This window comes from Neltuma alba, unplaced genomic scaffold, assembly GCF_004799145.2.
Source record: "Neltuma alba isolate B1F8T4 unplaced genomic scaffold, ASM479914v2 tig00012045_pilon, whole genome shotgun sequence".
Lineage (NCBI taxonomy): Eukaryota > Viridiplantae > Streptophyta > Magnoliopsida > Fabales > Fabaceae > Neltuma > Neltuma alba.
In genome coordinates, this window is record NW_021636610.1 from 14,040 (window position 1) to 22,084 (window position 8,045).

Here is an 8,045-nt window from a genome sequence, read left to right on the forward strand (position 1 = left end):
AGATATCTCTACCGTGTCAATGGTTACATGTAGTATGGCTGGAAAGATATGATTATTATGTGTAAAAAGTAAACGCAAAAGGAGTGAAAACTTATTTACTGTTTTATTTGTCTGTGTCACTGTCCTTTTAAATATGTGAACATCAATTTTTATTGGTCAATTTAAAGATGCTTTCATGTGATGTGGTTGGGCTTATTTTATATTATTTTAATGATCTTATGAGAAATGTGGAGTTAGTGGATTCTGCTCTGCTTTCCCATTTAGGAAGTAAATAAGGATTGAAGAGCATGATTGTAGTAGCTGGTACCCAACTCTGTTCTCATTTTCCGTAATTCTTACCAATCCCACGTAAGAAGCTCATTTGAAAAATTAAATGTTGAAATTTTGGAATAAGCCCAATTTACTGTCCATTTGACTTCTGCTTTAATTTCCCTGGACAAATGGTCCTTTCTACCCTCCATTTTCCAAATCCATGGCTCTTCCCATTATTTGATCGGAGAGCATTGGGTGCTCATCAGTTTTGATGAGCACCAAGTGCTCATCAGATCTGGACCGTCCAGATCTGATCTGGACCGTCCAGATCTGATCTGGACGGTCCATATTTAATTTTAATTTTATTTTTATTTTTTTAAAAATAATTATTTAATAGGTATAGGATAAAAAATAAAGATAATCTCTTAACTATCATTCTTTAAAATATATTTTTTTCTATTTAAAATAATTATTTTAAAATATTAAATCTGGGCCGTCCAGATCTAATCTGGACGGCTCAGATGGCTCATCAGGTGATGAGCACCAAGTGCTCATCACCTGATGAGCACTGTATACAGACCCTTATTTGATTTCGTCACCATTAGGTTTTACTGCACCATATTTTTCCTTTACAAATCCTACTACATTCAATCCTAAATATACAATTTATTTTGTAATATAATTTATACTACAAACTAAATCTTATATTTAAAATCAGATGTAATATGTCCATCTTTTGTTATGACTTGTTTGCGTTTCATTCTAATAAATAATTATTCTTCAAGTTAAATAAGAGATGAAGTTGCTATATAAATGTGTAGCTCAGTCATAAAAAGTAGTACTAGCTTAATTAGTGATCTCAGGTTTAAGCTTTGACTAAGTGTGCAATTGCATTAAATTTTATAAGAAAGTTTTGACATCTTATGATCTTACTTGACTCAACTCAAATTATTATTTTGTAAGTTAAAATAAAGACAAAGTTAGGAAAAATTGTAAAAAAAGTCCGTCAAAATAAAAAAAATTACAAATAAGGACCCACTACAATATTAGTATGGGTCTTGACAATAATAATGTGTTTTAACTATAATTTTTATGAACGGATCTTTGTATGCACTTTTTCAATTTCAGCAGTTTTTTCTGTGATTTTTTTTTAATGAAGTTATGCAACTCAACCAATAAAGCTATAAAAACTTAGTTGATAGTATTAGGTTTAAGCTCACAATATGCAATTATTGAAAAAAAAAAACTTTACTCAAGATTAATCAGAGTCTAATATGATTTGGTGGTATGATTTAAAAAAAGGGAGGAAAAAAAGTCCTCCAAGCTATCAAATACCATCCACTAAGTTGAATTACACAAACCGTATGGTTAAAAAATTATTTGAATTTACCAATTGAATAAATTAATATACAATCATATCAGGCAGGCTCAATTCAAACTTGAAAAAAAGCAAAGAAAAATCTGTGATTTTATACGAACAATTTGGAGAAGTGTGTGATCGATCTTCTTCACTCACCAACCCCAACAAATTGAAATTAGTGGAATCTCTGAACAAAATCACAAATAAAAAGTCCACATCTGTCTTCTGGTGAAATATCAAAATCAAAACCAAGACCAAATTAATTCGTAAATGAAATCTATCAGAAACAAATCAACAAACCCCGTAGTACCAATTGTGGAAAACAAGCTTTTATATTCAACAAATTGTGGCACTTATGGTGAAATTGTCTTATCATACTCTTACCCCCAAAATATTTCCCTTATTAAATAATATGACCTGACATGATTTATTTGCTTAAAACATGCTGGAAAACACATGGGTAGGAAGTGGTCATTTGTTGTTGGAAGGAAATACAACCTGACAAAAAAAGTATTATTTTTTGATATTTTAATGAAAGTTGAAAATCTGAGAATACAATCATCTGTGGATATAATGGATAAAAATTTAGACTATCAATTCTCCAACGTTCATGTCTCATGAGGCAGTCCTTATCACATTCTTGATTATTTAATTAATTAATATAACTTTGCTTATTTTAATGACTGAATGACATAAGCATTACAAACATTGACATAACCCCATGGCCTTAAATTCCTTGGTTTGGAAGGTAACATTTGGATATCACAAGTACAGGGGAAAAGGGATATAAAGAAAGAAATGACAAATAATTTAATTATTTTTTTGGTTTTTGTATTTGAATGATTACTTAGGAAGACATAATATTTTTGAAAGATTTTGTGTAGGGGATATTGTTTAATAAGTAGTCAATAGTGGATGTGTTAATGATGATCTGACTTGAATTTTTGATGCCCACAAATTAGACTTAGAATTTCACAAATTCAATTCGGGCATCCACACTAACTTGTTAGTTCTTAACATTGTTATCAATGAAATTCCCAAACTTTCAAAAACTAAATAAATTTTTAAGTATTTAGTGTTGGACTATTTGCTCAAATTTGAATCAAAATCATAATTTCCAATACCTGACGGTAGTCAAAAGATGGAGGACATTAAATAAAAAGATGATCAATTTAAGTATATGAGATTTATTAATTTTCTTTATGTCTCATTCACTTAAAAAAAAAAAAACCTTTTACAAATTTCTCATGTTACCGTATTTTAAGTTCAATGTATGACATTGTCCACAGCAAGGTGCTCCAATAATAGGGCTACTTATCATATTTGGGTGAGGTTTCGAGTCCAAACTCAATATTGATATATTTGCGTACATATTGTTCAAGCTTTTTTTTTTTCCTTTTAATTTTCAACGCAATCTAATCTTTTCTTTTCCTTTTATAAAAGATCAAAATGACATTAAATAAACTATGAGTTTTTTTATGGCATAATCTTGAAACTAAAAAAGATGTAGTGAATATAAAATAATCGCTAATATATGAGCAACCGTTGTTGTTAACTTTTAGAGATAAATAAATGCATCAGAATAATAAGATTGGTATTTCCTTCTTTTATATATATATATATAAACAGATTGGTATTTCCTCCAACAAAAAAAAAAAACCGTACTTCCGCTAGCTTGTTCTATCGCGGCACAGCTTCTGTTTGGAGACCAGATGTAGATTTTTGTATTCTCATGTTGTACAAGTGTGACGGTTTAATCTATATTTTATAATAAAGTAACAACAACAACAATTAACTCATCATTAAACGAAAATTGAGAATCATTTCGTTAAAGTTTGTATTTGAATGAACTTTTTAAAAGTGATTATACGCATGCAAGTAGGTTTTATCAACGCTTATATGAAAACATTTTCTTAAATGCTTATAGGTAGAATCATGTTTTGTTTTAAGAAATGGTGTTATATAATGTGTCTTCAAGTTTTTTTTTTTAATATAGAACATTTAAAATTGTGTACTAATTTATGTGACCTCGGACAAGTTTAGATGGTACAACATTGTACTAACATTTCTAGAATGGGAAGGCTTGTTGTAGAGTGAGTGATTTTTTTTTTTTGGGGGCAATCTTTGAAGTGACCTTAAATCATTCTCATCCCTTTAGAGTGCTCAACAATCCATGTCATGCCCTGCCTTTGCTGATAGTGATGTCCTTACTTCATTATTTCATGAAAACTACTGTTCTTTTCCCCGACATAAGTATTGTCTCTTTCAATTTTTTTTTTTTTAAAAAGTTGGAATACTTGGTTACTCATAGGAAATACAATAAACTATATTAAAATTGTATATGATATAAACATAAATAGTATAAGTTTTTTCATATAGAATTTAAGGACTAAGTGGTTTGTGAATTACAAATTGGACAATACTTACATCAAGTTTTTTATGTCCATCATGTCAAATTCTCTAATTACAAATGATTGTATAGAAAGAATTTGACCTAATTTTCTTATAAATAATACTATCTCTGTCCAAGATATAAAATATACACAAGAAAATTATTTTGATGCTAAGTATGAATAAAACATTCAAAGTAACCCCAAGAAGTATACGTCATGATCCTTTGGCGGTTATGGACCAACCACCAGAGTTCCCAGGAGAAGCCACTGCCATAGGATTTTTCCGGAGCTGCGTGACCGTAGGATCTATATCATATGTATGGATCAATTTCTTCTTATAACCGGACCAATCCATTGGCCCAATAAGCCTGATTAACTTCCGTAAGCCCTTTTATGTTTGGGCTAATAACACTATTTGTGTTGTTAGTGTTCGTTGGCACTCTATATGGAGAGGATGACGTGGCTGGGACTAAAACTCCTGATGAAAGTCCTCCATATGGTGGATACCTGAAATGTACACAATAATCTGGGCTATTTGTTGCAGTATGGGAGAAGTGATTCAAACCTTCCAATCTCCATCATCCGGTGCAAAATGATGTAAGGTTTTCTGTAGATCACGTGCATCAAGTGGGGCATCAGATGCAATTTCTTCAAGGGTCCAAGCTCCCCAACCCAATGATCCGACCAAATTGAACATATCGCCATCATCTGGGCTCCAAATCATTCTCAGATCCATATGAATTCCAGATCTGGGCTAGACTTTTCCATAAATCTGAAGCATTATGAGGATTGGTATTTGGAAGAGATTTCTCCTGCCATTACCAGTCGTATTTCTCTCTCCAAATTTGCACCCAATACAGATTTGGTAGTTTCATGGGAAAGGCTGTATTTTGCCTTGAGAGATTCTCAAGGCCATACCCTCCGCGGCTGACAGGTAGCATTCCAATTCATCAAATGAATTGTCTTATTCAGTCAATAATGTTGGCCCTCATTAGTTTCAATCAGTCACCGTTTGATAGGAAAGATGCCAACATCTAAGTTCATATTCATCTTTCACTTAATGTCCTCCACATGCTTTCTATCTCTTTCCCTCTACGTCCTTTTGGTTTCATTTGCATGTATTTTTGTTTGACTTTCACATCATCACTACGCATAAATCAAACTTCAAACTTCATTACTAAAATCTCTCGTGAATTATTCACTAAATCATTGTCTTCAACTTCAAATCTATTTAACTTCTTGTAAACTTTAGTCACATTAAGAAAAACAGGAGAAAACAGGAGATGTTTATGATCGAACCTTCACATGAAGGATTATTTATGCATGTACTCTGCAAAACTGGGAGAAAATAGGAGATGTTTACGTACGGATAAGATTCATGGCCACAGCCATGGCCCAAACCAAAACAAAACAGCATCTCAGAACCAGAGGCAGTAATAGTTAACCATACTAACTCTTCACAAAAGCTTGATTAAAAGCTTAGGCAATATAATATAAATATGTCCCATCTCATGTGGGAGAAAATTATATTTAAGCAAACCCAGAAACATTGATACCCATCATTATTGATTAAGTTACAGTACTGCATCTCTGAAACCCTCTCGCCTATTACAGATGAAACTAAACTTGATGCCGTAACGAATACCAGAGGGGATTGATAAAGATGAGCAGCAAGTCTGGGCTGAACTACTGTTTCAAGAGGGAGTTCCGTTGGAGTTGAGAGTCCAAAAATCTCATCCATGCTCAAATTCTCCTTCTTCATGCCATCGTTCAGCCTCCAGTGAAACCCATGCAACAGATTCGCCAAGCTCGTCTGAATCACCTTTATCCCCAGTGGATAACCTGGGCACATTCTTCTTCCTGCTCCGAACAGTAACAGCTCGAAGTCATGTCCCTTCACGTCGATGTTCTTCGTCAAGAATCTCTCTGGTTCGAAGTCGTTAGGGTTTTCCCATATGTCGGGGTCTCTTCCGATGGCCCAGATGTTAACATGGATCTGTGTTCCTTTGGGGATGTCGTAGCCGGCGACCTTGACGTCTTCGCTGGCCATTCTGGGAACCAGCATCGGAGACACTGGGTGGAGCCTCATGGTTTCTTTGGCGATCGCGTTGATGTATGGTAAGTTGGGGACGTCTTTTTCTTCCACCCACCGCTCTCTTCCAATCACTCTGTCCAGCTCCTCCGTCGCCTTCTTGAATATCTCCGGCTTTCTCAGAAGCTCTGAGATTGCCCATTCCACTGTTATCGTTGAGCTTTCTGTGCCTCCAGCTAGTAAGTCCTGACATATATACCACACAAATTCATCGTCGTCAATCGATATGATTGCTCATATTGTCCTTCATACTTGTATAAAAGCTTTGTAGATTGGTTTAGGTAGTTTATTTAAAGTTTTATTTAAGTATTTATCTGACGCATTTTTATGATTTTATAATACTCCTCCGATCCTTATTATAAGACCCATTTAACTAATTTGATTAGATTAAGAAAGTTAGGTAAGTTAGTTAATTATAAGAAAAGTGACACATTTTTCCTAAAACACCACAATCATCTTTCTTAATACCCCTCTCCCTCTTCTACTTGATTATGGTTAAGGGAGTATCCATAGGGGTAATTTAGAGAAAATTGATAAATATGAGAAATGGGTCTTATATTTAGGACCAAAACCAACTCAAGAATTGGGTCCTATATTAAGGACCGGAGGAGTATATTTATTTATTTAGAAGAAATCAAACACCTTTATAAAGCTATATGATAAATCAACATCTATCGACCGAGAAAACATCCACCATATCTTTAGGTACATATACCTGTGTGAAGGCTTTGACTCCATGCCTCTCGAGCTTGACCTCGAGAGTAGGATCGTCTGCAAGCTGAAGAAGCACGTCCACCATATCTTTAGCTACATAATCTGGATTCCCTCTTCTTCTTTCGTTGTGTTCATCCAAAACATGTTCCATGAATCTGTCGAACTTCTTGCCCAACGCCTTCATCCTCTTTATATAACCCTGCAAGTCCAGAAAATTGATCCACGGGATGAAGTCTCCTATATTCAACACTCCGTTCAACAAGAACAGCTCGTCCAGCATCTTCTTGAATTCCTCCGGCGGAACGACGGCGTCTTGGCTCTTCTCCAGGTACTTCTTCCCCAGCATCATCCTGCTGATCACGTTCAGGCTCAGAGTAGATAGGTGGTCTTTCAGTACTATGGTTTTGTTGGCAGAATCGTATAGTTCTTTGAGCAAAGCTTTTAGTTCTTCTCTTCTGATGTATTCGAAGGATTATAGGCGTTTCGCGCTGAACAGTTCGGTCTGGCATATTTTGCGAGCCTGTTTCCAGTATGGGCCGTACTGAGACCACGTCATGTCGGAGTAGTTGTACGTGGTGTACTTGCCGGCGGCGAACTTGGGCCGGCCGGCCAAGGCAATGTCGTGGGTTTTGAGGAACTCTCTGGCCATTTCGGCGGAGGAGCCGACGACGACTGGCCTGGATCCGAACCAGACGTGCATGATGGGGCCGTATTTTTGCGAGAGGGCGTGGAGGGATCGGTGGGGTAGGGGGCTGATGAGGTTGAGGTTGCCAATGATGGGCCAGGGCCTTGGGCCTGGTGGCAGCTTGTATTGTCGGCGACGGAGGTGGCCGCGGAAGAGGATGAGGACGACGATGGTTGCAAGCCATGCGGCTGCGCTTGGAAGGCTCGCCAATTCGATTGCCATAGTTATTGGGTGATGATGGGCATGATGTGGTGTCGGGCAATGAAGACTTTTATAGAGCATGAGAAGAAGTTATTATGACGGCAAATTTTTTTTCTTTGGGGGAAAAAAAGTAATTGATGGCTATAAGTATGACACGACCTTGACTTGCAGAAGCATTATTCAACTTTTTTTTTTTTGTGGAAAATGTGTTCTTTTTGTCCCCTGACCTCCTGTATACGGTTTTCATAAATTAAGCCACAAACAAGCTACTAGTAATTAAATTACAAGTTCTTACTTTTTTTCACTGCCGACAATAAATTAAAAAAAATGTCAATTAATTAATAACTT

The 8,045-nt window shown here is 35.5% G+C and overlaps 1 pseudogene; it reads right to left on the reverse strand.

The window, feature by feature from the left end:
• Positions 1-5,445: 5,445 nt before the first annotated feature.
• On the reverse strand, positions 5,446-7,719 carry LOC114721556 (flavonoid 3'-monooxygenase-like; annotated as a pseudogene).
• Positions 7,720-8,045: the final 326 nt, after the last annotated feature.